Source organism: Pinus tabuliformis, chromosome 9, assembly GCF_031772625.1.
Source record: "Pinus tabuliformis cultivar Carrire ecotype Pingquan chromosome 9, CPIR1, whole genome shotgun sequence".
Lineage (NCBI taxonomy): Eukaryota > Viridiplantae > Streptophyta > Pinopsida > Pinales > Pinaceae > Pinus > Pinus tabuliformis.
Window position 1 is genome coordinate 1,894,518,482 of NC_142307.1, and position 13,613 is coordinate 1,894,532,094.

Genomic DNA, 13,613 nt, shown 5'->3' on the forward strand with positions numbered 1-13,613 from the left:
GTCCCCTGGGTTAATTTTGGGGTTAAAAACCCAAGTTTTGATGTAATTGTTGTAAATAATGTAAAGTCTTTGTGATTTTTGGTTGCGAAGCGTGTAGATGGTTAAGAGTCAAAGGAGTTTTAGCCCCTTATTTATGTAAAAAGTTGAGTCAGTTTTGAGATCCACCCATGGTTCGTGGACCATGGGATTGTATGTAGAAGGTTATAAATAGGTGTGTCTTAGAGAGTCTAAGGCAGATATCAGATGATGATGGTTGTAATGGGTGAACATAAGAGAAGTATTAGCGTAGAGAAGTGGGTTAGATAGGAGAGAAAGGATCTGCAACTGAGTGCGAAAAGGCCTAGGTAGAGTCCGCAGCAGAGTGCAGGGGGGTTTTGAGTTTGTATTTTGAACGGGAAATCAATAAAGAAGTTGTTTCTGGAGAAATCTTGTGTATTGTTGCTTACTTCCGTTATGATTGATAAAGTTGATGAGTAATATGTTTATGAAATATTGATCTAATGATACGTGATTCACTTGAATAAGCCTTAATAATTGTATGCAATGCATGTTAAGTACTTTCGCGAAGACTATGATAAGTTATATTATGTTTATTAAATACTTAAGTAAATCTGTGCGAGCTCTGATCTAGGGTTGTTTTCTGGTGCACGTAAGTGGATGAATAGACTGTTAAGGGTCCGCAAAGACCAATCATAGACCTTTGCGAAGGTCTAAAAGTTGTTGGGATATAATTGAAGTATTAAGCCTTAGGGGCTTATGGATCTGCGCGAAGGTAGATACAGGGTGCTAAAAGACATCACACTGATCTCTGGATGCGGAAACTTAGTTCCAACATCCCCCCATACTACTTTGGGTGAGACTGCAGCCTACACTGCATGGGTTGTTGCCGAAAGGGCCAATAGTGTAGGGTTTTGTTGGTTGGTGCAACTAACTCTAAACTTGGGTCAAGACCCCCTAAGCTAACATAATTAGAGGAGGCCATTCGAAAGCTAAAGCATTGCTATGAATAATCAAAGCGAAACACTGAGACTAAGCTAAGCTGGAGAGGTAATGAAAAAGACTAAGCTAAGCTGGAGAGGTAATGAAAAGAACAAAGGAAAATGGGATAAAAAGAGAGCAAGGCCACAAGGTACAGATAACAAGGAGAACATTACACCACCTAAGAGGTTCAATGCATCAGATAGAGGACAGGGACATCGATCTGAAGAAAAGAATAAGGACGAAGGCTGGAAGCCTATAGAATGTTGGACTTGTGGCAAAGATCATCGCAGGAGAGATTGTCCGTAGAATCAAGGTGGTAGACCTTAGATATATAGTGCACAAGAGGCGCAAACCATTGGGGATGTAGGCCAGAGTATTCCTCGTATCTATGCAGCCGTGGACAACAGGCAGGGATAAAACCAGTCATCTATCATTGAGATGGACGGTAAGCTTTGTGATCAAGTCATTTCTATTTTGATTGACCCTGGATCTAATTATAGTTATGTTAGTCCTGACTTGGTGGATAAGTGTGGTTTGAATAAGGAGTTGCATGCAGAGTCTTGGTTAGTGCAGTTGGCTACAGGTACAAAGAAGCGAGTGCATCATTGGGTAAGAGCTTGCACATTTGACTTAAATGGTATGCCTACAACAACACATTTAAATGTATTACTGTTGGGTTCATACAATATGTTATTGGGCATGGATTAGTTGTATCTACATAGAACCAAGGTAGACTACTATGATAAAGCTATTGAGTGTGTTGATGACAATGGAGAACCAAGAGTCTTACAGGGTAAGAAGAAAGCCACATCAGTTAGGATGGTGATAACTATGTAAGCAAAGTGTAGTTGTACAAGCTATTTGCAGTACACATTTCTAGTGATAAGGGTAAGGAGGCTAAAGATGCAGATGTGTTGAACAAGTACCCAGTTTTGCAGCAGTTTCAGGATGTATTTCCTTGAGGACATTAAAAAGTTTCCACCTCACAAGGAGGTAGACTTTTCTATTGAGTTAGTGCCAGGGGCAACTCCAACATCTAAAGCATATTACAAGATGAGAACACCTGAGTTGGTTGAGTTAAAATTGCAATTGAAAGAAATGTTGGACAAGGGATTCATTAGGCCAAGTGTATCACCATGGGATGCATCGGTATTGTTTGTGAATAAGAAAGATGGTACTCTCAGATTATGCATTGATTACAGGAAGTTGAACAAAGTGACTATCAAGAATAGATACCCTTTGTCAAGGATTGATGACTTGTTCGATCAACTGAAGGGAGCAGTAGTGTTATCAAAGATTGACTTGAGATTCATATACCATCAAGTACACATCAAAGAAGAGGACATTTACAAGACTGCATTCAGGACTAGGTATGAGCATTATGAGTTTATTGTTGTTCCATTTGGCTTAACTAATGCTCTAGCTACATTAATGTTGATGGATGGTATGTTGCGTCCATATTTGGATAAGTTTGTTATTGTGTTCATTGATGATATACTGGTTTATTCTTAAAATGGGGAAGAACATGATGGGAATTTAGTAGCAGTATTGAGGTTGTTGAGGGAGCATCAGTTGTATGCTAAGCTCATCAAGTGTAGTTTATTTCAGACTAAGGTGCACTACTTTGGACATGTCGTCTCCAAGGAAGGCATTACAGTGGATCCAGAGAAGATAAGGGCCATCATGGAGTGGGTAGCTCCTAAGAGTGTGGATGAGGTGAGATATTTCATGGGTATGGCGGGATATTATAGGAGGTTCATCATGAAATTCTTGCAAATTGCTTATCCCATTACATCCTTGTAGAGGAAAGGTAAGAAGTTCGAATGGACTGAGGAGTGTGAGGCTAGCTTTAAGCAACTTAAGTAGTTGTTGACACATTCACCAATACTACAGATTACAGATCTGGACAAAGAGTTTGTGGTATGCACATATGCTTGCAAGAGAGGGCTTGGTGGAGTCCTTATGCAGGATGGACAAGTAGTATGCTATGAGTCGCGGAAACTAAACGAACACTAGCAAAACTACCTCACACATGATATTGAGTAAGCAGTGACCATGCATGCATTAAAGATGTGGAGACATTATCTTCTTGGTAGGAGATTTGTACTTATGAGTGATCACATTGGGTTGAGGTATTTGTTTGACCAACCGAATCTGAACGCCAGGCAGGCTAGATGGTTGGCCATGATTAGTGAGTTTGATTTCGAGATCATGTACATCAAAGGTAAAGAAAACAGGGTGGCAGATGCTCTCAGTATACAGATACAAGTACATCACTTGGCAGCTATGAGCTCCTATTGGACAGATTTACAGGATAGGATCTTGCACGCAAGACAACAAGATGTCAGGTATATGGTGATTGTACACAAGTTGCAACAGGGTGATAGTATAGGTACAGATATAGGTCATGGTACAGGTACATGTAGTCGTACAGGTACACGTGGCAGTATAAGTATAGGTACATGTACATATATAGGTACAAGTGCAAATGCACAGGGCATGGACTATTGTCTTACAACAGATGGATTGGTCAGGTTTTGAGACAGGATATATGTATTGAATAGCAGTGAGCTCAAGAAGGTGATCTTGAGGGAATTTCATGCAAAAACCATATTCAGGTCACCCGAGTTATCAGAAGACACTAACAACTGTGAAGAGGTATCACTATGAAGAGGTTATAATGCATCTTATTTTTCTGGAAATACTATGGTAGAATTTGCTTTGAAAAGAGGTTTCAAATTGAAGTATTCAACCAACTATTATCCACAAGGTAATGGATTAGTCGAATCAACAAACAAAAACCTTATAAGAATCATCAAAAGGACTATTGATCAAAATCATAGGAATTGGCATAAAGCATTGACATTTGCTCTTTGGGCAGATAGAATAACACAGAAGGCCTCAATCGGTTCTTCTCCTTTTTCTTTAGTTTATGGGAAAGAAGTCGCTCTCCCCACAAACATAGCAATCCCATCTCTCGCCCTAGTGCAGTTTATCAATGAAATCCTTCCTCTTCTCTTTAAGCAAGACAATTTCAGATCCTTAAACTCGAAGAAGAAAGAGAAAAAGCTAAAGGTACCTATTCCCATCATCATTAGTTAGTCAAGGCCTCTTTTAATACAACCTTTGCCAGTCATAAAACTTTTGAAGTAGGTGTTATAGTTTTGAAATGGGACAAAACACATGAGGAAAAGGGTAAGCATACCAAGTTCCAAAGATTGTGGCTTGGACCATTCCAAATCATTGAGAAAATTGGTCAATCAACATTTCTGTTGCAAGGCTTGTTAGGAAAAATTGATTCCTTGCCCGTTAATGGGCAAATTCTGAAAAAATACTTTTCCTAGAAGACAACCTCTTCTATTTTTGTATCATATTGTCTTTAAGATTCTTAGGAAAATAAATGTTAATGTAGTATTTACTTTTGGCTTCTCAAAATAAAATCTCTGATAATATTTTGATTTTTTGCTTCTATAAGTAGGAAAAGTTAAAGAAATAATTAGAGCATTTGAGTATCAAAATGAACCTTATTTCTTTGAAAAAACTTGACCTTGCTAGAAACATTTGTTCAATGAACAAGCTCTTATCTTTATAAAGTATATATGTCTTGTTATCAGTCAAAGAAAAGAATCTTTAACCCAGTAAGGACTTTCTACAGATGAGTATCTCAAAACTCTATCATTATCATCCAAAACTCTTTAAAAGGGCCAGTGATTCACCCCATCAGATAAAATTTTCTTTTTTCACAATGTAATTCTAAAATATATAGAACTTAAAAGATAATAAGTCTCATCACGAGCTTGTTTACCATGATCATAGGGGAATAACTAAACTGATATTACCAAAACTACATATCAAAACAGGGTAATAGCCAATGATCTAATCAATCAAAGGACAGGGGGTCTCATCAAGAGCCAGCTTGTTCAGTTTAGTTACAACTGGTGAATGGCATTGTCATTATTAGGTTACTAAGCCTAGACAATGTCTTTTAAATTTCAAAAGAAAATTACATGAAAAGAAAAGAAAGGTCCTAAGGAAAAAGAAAAAGCAAATGAATATCACTTTGAATTTTGAAAATTGCTTCAGATGGGACAATGAATCATTGTTGGTTAAAAGGTAACCCTGTCGAGGCTATGAACACCTGCTGGCAGCAGAGGCTCCATATGTGATAAAGTAGAAAACCAAAAAACTAATCTGTAGAAATCACTTGCTATATCTCTTCAAATCTTAGAATTGACTGATGCAAACATATGTATTTTTATCACTACAAGAGTAAAGTAGTTGAATACATAGATTTAGTGAGTGATTATGATTTCAGAGGAATATTGTTTAGGTTATAACTCATGTAATTATTATCCCTATAACTTTTCTTATTTTGAAAGTTTTTAGAAATTTCAAAAGATCAATTAGAGATAGCTGGTTCTCCCAAGTGAATCGCCAATTGTTGTACTATGTAACAACCCCCCCATTTATACGAATAATAGTTGATATTTGACATATAAATGGGGACCCTTTTTAAAAAATTTAGTCTTTGAAAAATAAAATCCTAACTCTAAGAAATTGCCTTGAAAACCCTTAGAAAACAACCCAAGTTTAGGATCTTTGTCGCAAATCGCATTTCACATTTTTCCCATGTAATAATTATAAACATCTTTAAGAAACCCCGAATTGCGATATGCGATGAGATCCCCCACTGTGATATACTGATCAAAAAGCCTTGAGAACACGTGATCGCACTTCGCAGAGTCGCAAATAAATAAGCCATGCCATTGTGTCATCCGTTAACGATTTGCGAAATGCGATATTGCGATTTTCACAATCGCATTTCACATTATAAGCAGACAACGCTATATTACAACGTTTAAAAGTTGCGATGCACGAATAAAGCACCAAGCATGGGAAGTTACTGTGTTTTAATATAATAATGAACGGTTTGACAGGGTAATTAATGTTTAGCAGCCCGAGGAGAAGTAATGATGTTTCAAGTTATGGCTAGTTAACACTGAATATCTCATTTGAAATCCTCCCACGATTCAAAGTCATTTCAGAGAGATTTTAGCCTTAATTTCCCTATATCGTCTGCGCTGATATATCTCTTCCATTTCAGGCGAGCTTCAAAAGACATGTCATTGCGGAAGGTGATGCAAAAGCATAAAAAGCAGAGCATCACAAAGTCTGAGCTATCAGAAATGTCTCCTATATTATCTGATACAGTCTACACCGCCGATGGGGGAGCGACAACATGGGAGGTCATATACAATAGGCTTGAGGATGAACGTACCAAAATTATTGTCGTAAAGGAAACGATCGATTCAATAAAACCTTTGGGAGTCTAATTCAAAGATGTTGCTTGTTCTTTCCTTCATAGAATAGGAGTGAGAGTGAAGATCCTCCCCTATATTGATATGATTAGGTGGGTTGTGGAAAATCTCACTATTGAAGATAGGTAATTCAAGAACTTGAAGATGGAGCTCATGGGGTCATTTAAAGCTAAAGACCTGAAGCAAATGTACCATATACCTGACCCTCAGGACATATATGACAAGTCATATGTCACCAGCTTTGCAAAGAAGAATGAAGAACCTTTCAAAATGATCCAGGGCTGGAGAGTATTGGAGAACAAGTTCGAATTTGACAAAAAGGCTATGTATCCTATAGCCTCCTTAGAAAACCCCTACAACTATGCAACAACTATGTTATGTAGGCTATATGGATTACCTAACAATGCTAAGTTTTCCATAGAATGGATCCCTTTGATTGATGCCTATGTCAATTCCCACATTATGAATTGGGCCACTATCCTATCTAATAACCTAGACACTGCCATCATTGAGTATCGTCAGAAGAGATCCTCCTCAGCAGAAAACCTCCCTCCATTCTATTTCAGTGTCTACATCATGGATGCCATCTGTTTCTGCACTAAATTTCCAATCATGGGTTAGAAATGGAACTTGCAAGACCCCTACCCTATCCATCTCAGCCATAAATAGATTTGGGAATCCCATTATATACCCCATTTTTATAAAATATGCCATGTTGTTATTTTTCCATTGCATCAATTAATTTTTAATAAGAAAGCCCCTAGGTTTTCCAAAGAAGCCGCTACAGACCTTCTAGTAGTGGGCAAGTATTTTATTGAAGAATGTTTTACATACATTAAGGTTTTTGGCAGTACAACGGACCCGCATGTCCTCCCTTTGTATGTCTCTGATAAATTATTAGCAAGAGAAATAGCCCACCAGACTGTGGGAAAAGGCTTGACCAAGACCCTAAAAGAGAGCAAAAATTCATTATGGCCATCTTTTCCTATTCGGTGTGGTTCCTTTTCATTAGAAAATTTTAACCATGCAGTCAAGGAGTCAGCAAACCTAGAAAGCCTCAGGCTCCATACTTTGCTGAAAAGGCAATTTGATCCAGACAAAATAGCACATAACATTACTATTTCAATAAAGATCAAGCCTTATAACCATGAGGCTAATAATTCTGAAGACCTTTACAGTCATCTGAATCCTTCAAACAAGCGTTCGAGTGGGCAAAGGCAAATCTGAGCCCTGAAGATTTTGAAAGCTTTCAGGAGTTTAGAAACAAAAGGCTTGAAATAATTCCGCTGCATTTGCTAAAAATGAAGGACAAGCCTACACCTAGTGTGACTGTCAACAGCGAGGGACCTAATTCTTGCATAGAGTCTCAAGTGGATACAAGGAAAGCACTGGATATAGGGAGGGCCCAAGACACCAAGAATACAGCGGAATCCAGCAGGAGGTCAGCCGAAAAGCAGGGTATGAGCAGCCCAACTAAAGATATCGGTTCTGAGATCAAAAGCAACAGTTTGGAGCAGGAGTGGGATCAATTCAATAAAAAAATACAAGACACTCCTAAGACAACAAATGTTCAGGAAACCACAGAATATCACACTCCCCTGCATACCCAAAAGATTACAAATTCTGAGCCGATGGATGAGCAAGGGACAAGTTCGCAATAGACATAAATCATTCCCGCTTTGCCCACATCATAAATTGTCCTAAAGGTGACTGAAATTCCTCCTTTAGATGTGTTCTACAACCCACTTCATAAGGTTGTAGTGAGGAGACAGAGGAAAAGAAGGAGGGTAGAGACACCCGAGATCCCACTTGGGAATGAGCCGATGGACATAGTCTGGAAGGATATTCCTTCCAATCCAGCTGAGAACTTGACCAGACTGTCACAGTTCATAGGTGCATGTGCAACTGCCACCATGGATAAAGCTACCAAAATATCTATTTTGTTGAAGGAAAAGGACAAGAAATAGCACAGCTCGAGCAACAACTGTAAATTGAAAAAGCAAATGTGAACCAGCAAGCTACTGAACGAATCGCTCAATTGCAACAGAATATGGAAGTGTTAAAGATAAGCTATGAAGCTGACATTTCTACAAAGAATGTACAAGTTCAAGAATTGCAAAAGGCCATGGAAAAATATGAAGATATCCCTACTGTTAAGGAGTTCATCAAAGAGGCACTAGAGCTAAATTCCCTCCTACTAAAACAACAAGAACAATTTTTCCAAAAGATGTCACATATCACTCCTTATCTGTTCACTAGTGACCAGCGAACAAATAAGGTGATTGACCAAAGAACTGAATTTACTAATCTAAACACAAGAATCTCAAAATTCATCGAGTGGCAAGAAACAGAAGAGGGAAGGAAGGCTAATCTTCCTGAGATCGAGGAGACACATAAGGACATTCTATTCATATATTGGGATGTGAGGATCAAACAAGTTGAGTTAGTAGTCGGGGTGTCAAAGAACATAGTAAAAGCAGTAAACCATGCTTTGTATGCCACCAATCTGGAGAAAGAAGGCAACCCGAAAATACTGCCCGATTTAAATGATTTGCATAAAAGCTAGAAGGAAAGAACGGAAATTCAAAGGGAAGCAATCACAAAATTAGCAAAGACTGACTGGGAGGCATATTAGCAATACCTTGTCAATCCACACAGCCAAATCATGACCCTTAACTTCTCACTCCATTCAACTCAGCAGATGCTGCCACCTCTCACAGATGTTATTTTCGCAGGACAGGTCAAAACACAGTTTGGGGCACCTCCTCAAGTCAAACCGATGGCCGATATATGTGATTTAAAAGAGAAGTTGGTAGACAAAAAATCATCATCATAACCTCTGCTCATCAAGTCACTTTTATTTTTAGAGTTAACTAGTTAGGAGGAAGGTTGTTTGAAACCTACTCAAATTTTTGTATAATCTATTTTTGAAAATTAGTTAGAATAGTATTTATACCCTTCTCATGCATTTAGAGAAGGGTCCAAAATTTTATAAAAAACATTTGCAAAGAATGAACTTCTGTAAGTTTGTTAATGCTTTGATGAAATTATGGAACATGATCATTTCTCTTAAATATCAAACTACTTCCCTTTGTTGATGCACTATTGTATACTTGGAAGACAATTTGATTTGAAGAAAGGAGTTGATCTATGTCATTAGTCAAATGAGCAGAACTTCACATATATGGTACTTCTATCTTGTATGATTAGTTCTGTTTTTGTTTAATTAGTGATAACACTTCATTTTCATGAATTGTATATGAGATATGTTCTTTCCATTAAGCGTTAATTGCACTATTGTATGATGCCTAGCTGAAATCATTTATTTTCATATATAATCATCAGATATATGCGATATAGTTTATACATTTCTTTGACTAACTATTTAGTCAAATAAATTATCTTTACACGTTATCATCTTTGTTTAATGTGTGATTGATCTTTATTATCACATATCAAATAGATATCTTTTTAGATCGCATATCACGCAGAAATACCCAGGGTTATATTAGATTAAGTTAGCTAGGGATTTGCATGATAGAATAGGCCATTTAATTATCACTATCCTTATTGCAATCACTTGAAAACCACCCACTCTCATTTTAAAACCCACACTGGGAAACTGGTCCTATTATCCCCAGTCGAAGCCACCACTTCAAACGGAAAAGGAGTTGTCTTAAGGTCCGGACTGGGTGGTTATCCCCCATGTTGGAGCAACATAAATTTGAGGCTTCAATGGAAGTATGTTAAGGATGTTGATCATGTGATTGACTGGTCTGTATCGCAGGTGGAACCAGATGGAGAATTCCAACCGGAGCCTCAGTGTATATTGCAGAAAAATGTGCTCATGCTCCAGAACTAAGCAGTCAAGCAAGTGTAAGTGCAATGGAAGCACTTTGGGCCCGATGAAGCTACATGGGAGATGGTGGATCAGATGTGGGCATGTATCCTTCCTTGTTTGCCAATTGAGGCAAAGCAACTTGATATGGTGGTGTGCTATATGCTTTATGGTGGTTGATATATGCTTTATGATGGTTTGATATATGTTATATGATGTTTTGATATATGCCTAGGCATGGTGTCTAGTGTATGTTTGATATATGTTTTGGTATATGATTTGGCATATGTTTTGGTATATATATTTATGGTGATGTTGCTCTATGTATCCATGTGTATGGATGTAAATACCATAACAAGTTGTGTTATAAAGCTCCATTATGCGGTATGGGTGTCATGTCAATATGGTTATGTTATCATGTTATTATGATATCATGTAGTTATGTTATCATGATGTTATGATGACATATGAGTTGGTACTTAGCAGGATGATCATTGTAAATATTGTAATGAGTTGTGTTATAAAGCTCCATTATGTGGTATGTTGTCATGTTGTCATGATGTTTTTTTCTCTTGAGTGGATATTTCATTGTAAATACTGCATTGAGCTATGTTATAAAGCTCCATGAGCAGTATGTCTTCTTTCAGCAGGTTGCTGAGGTGTATGTGTGATTGAACACCGAGGATGGTGTCCCCCAAGGGGGAGGGTTCTGTAACATCCCTGGTGAAAATTCCATGTAATAAAAGTTAAAAACAATAACCATGGTCAATGGGACACTTATTCCAAGCTGAATGTTGGGCAAGACATCCTAGGGGGTGTTCATTTGGTTTTTTATGGCTAATGAAATTGGCAAAGGAAATTGCTAAGGCATTAAAACACAAAAGGCATTTTGGCACATTTATTTATGAAAATAATGGAAATTAGGAGAAAAAGGAGGTGAAAGGTCACAGGTTTCATGTGAGGAGGAAAATGAAGGAAAATAATGGAAAATGAAGAAAATATAGACCTCATCCATAAGAAGGATTCTGAGGATCAGTTGGTAACCTTTTGTCAGTTCAGTGTTGGAACTCTCTCATTATTCTCTTTCTCTCTCATACTCTTGGAAACTTAGAGTTTTCTTGGAGCACTATTGGAGGGTGTGACATACTTGGATTCTTGGAGAAAGAAGGCAAAGGAAGAGCAGGAAAGCGCAAGAAGGCATCGGCATCAACAACTACATTAGATTTGCTTGCAGGTACCGAGTTGCATGTATGATTTCTTCACTAGTTTGGCATGCATGGCATATGCATGTGGTTTCTTGATTGTGTCATAGGCATGGAGGATTGCCTGGATCAACAGTGGATTTCCTAGCCTTGCCATTTCCTATATAGCCACGATGATTGTGATTTTACTTTCATTTTTTGTTTTTGGTTGGTTCTCATGTTTCCTTATCTTGGGTTGAGTTATTAGTCCTAGAAGCCCTGGTTGAACAAACGTCCTAGAAGCCTTGTAACAACTTGGGTTGAGTTACTAGTCATGGAAGCCTTAGTTGGACAAACGCTTTGGAAGCCCTGTATAATTTGTGGGTTGAGATACTAGTTCTGGAAGCCCTGGAAGGCTTAGATGGAGACCAATCTGATGATGGTTCTATGATGTCCGACCATGAGGTGGAATCATTGTTTTATGGGTTGAGGTGGATGGCCTCTGGAAGCCTGTATGAGTTTTGATTGATGTGTTATATGAGATCCCACATTCATGCTTGGAATATGGCATGGGGTTGAATGGCTGAAGGGAGATTTGGCTCAACCATTCTATGGTGGGGTGGAACATGGTAGTCCCATCTCCAATTGGTTTATTGCATTCATTATGAGAAATTCATTCCCTTGATTTTCATGTGAAAATGTACTGATGTATATATAGATTTTGATGGCTGATATGTTTATGGTATTTTTGTTCTTGTTATTCTGGTTATATTTACATTTTGTGACAACAACTATGTATGGCTCTCAACATGTTTTTACTTGTACATGAATGGATAACGTGTCTATGACCTAATAGATGATAATGCAGCAAATGGCATGAGTGAACAATGGTTCATAACGATTCTCAGATAAGTATGAGATCCCTACACTTAATTCTGTTGTTTACACCTGTAGGTTACATGTCGATGATATATTTGAAGAAATGCCTATCATGGATAGTAGGGGTTTGGTTATGGTATTGTTGAGCTTATTTATTTTGCTTCATTGTTTCCCAGTACTTTTCTTGATTTCAAGCTATCATTCCATTCTAGGAAGTGGCTTGGGCTCTGGGCCTAAAAAAGTGGCTTAAAACCCAAAGTTGCTGGCACAAAACTGGCAAGATTGGTCCATAGTCATTGGCATGCAGGCCTATGAGAGTGACTTTGGGTTTTTGGCCGTTGCCTTGCCCTTAGCATGAGAGCGACTATGGCCTAAGAGGTCCATAACAACATTGGGACCCAGGGACAGGCTGTCACAGTGGTTGACTTGTCTCCTAAGGGTTTTGTTGATGAGGTTGGATGACTGTATGTGATGTTCCGTCGATTCCACTTCCTTAAGGTCACATAGGAGGTCGAATTTGATCACAGTAGCCTCTTGTATCATGTTTACCCTGGTTGGCATGGCTACTTTGGGTAGGCCTGGGAGGAGGGTGTTACAGTTTCCTTGTTTATTTCAGCGTTTACTGTTTTAGCAGTTTTTCGGGTCCTAAACTTCTGGAGCATTTTTGACCCCCTAAACGACTTTTTTTGAGGTCCATTGCTAGCCTTTACTGCCACAAATCTTGTAGTACTCAGAGAAACCTTTCCAAAAAGATATTGTATGCGCCAAACTGAGATAATATGACCAGGTTATGACCTTGGGAAGTTGGCTGCCCAACTAACCCCAACGAGGCCCACAAACTCTTAGTGTTACATCTCTTGGGGTTAGGGTTTTGGTTGTTTAGGGTTTTCTCTTATTAATTAATAATAAATAGGCCCTTGAGACTAATTGTAACACAATTTAGAGGCATGTAGTCGCCACATCTCTTCTCAGAGATATGCTACCATCACCTGAGCTAGTTTTTTTCCATTCTCTTTGTAAGCATAGTTCAGTATTTTTTGATTACTGAAATGAAGTGTTATTTTTGTTGCATCTTTGTATTTATGATTATATCTGTAATTTGTTGCGTTCATGTTTAAGTTCAAATCAATGGTATCAAAGCGATCTGCTCTTTCTCTGTTTTTCTTTGCATGACCCCAATGAGGTCTGGGTATAAGGAGTTAGGGCTCGATTTGGTTGAACCGTTACAAGACCAGCCTTGCAAACCCCGATGACCTCCTAGAAAAAAAAAAAAAAAAAAAGATGAGTGGGCAATAGATAATTTCAAAATTTTGCTTGAGGAAGCCCTCGAGCAACAGAGGAACACGATGATGGATAACTTTTCCCATAAACTTCGATGGCTACCCACAGGCGATGCATCTTCATCCAACAACCACT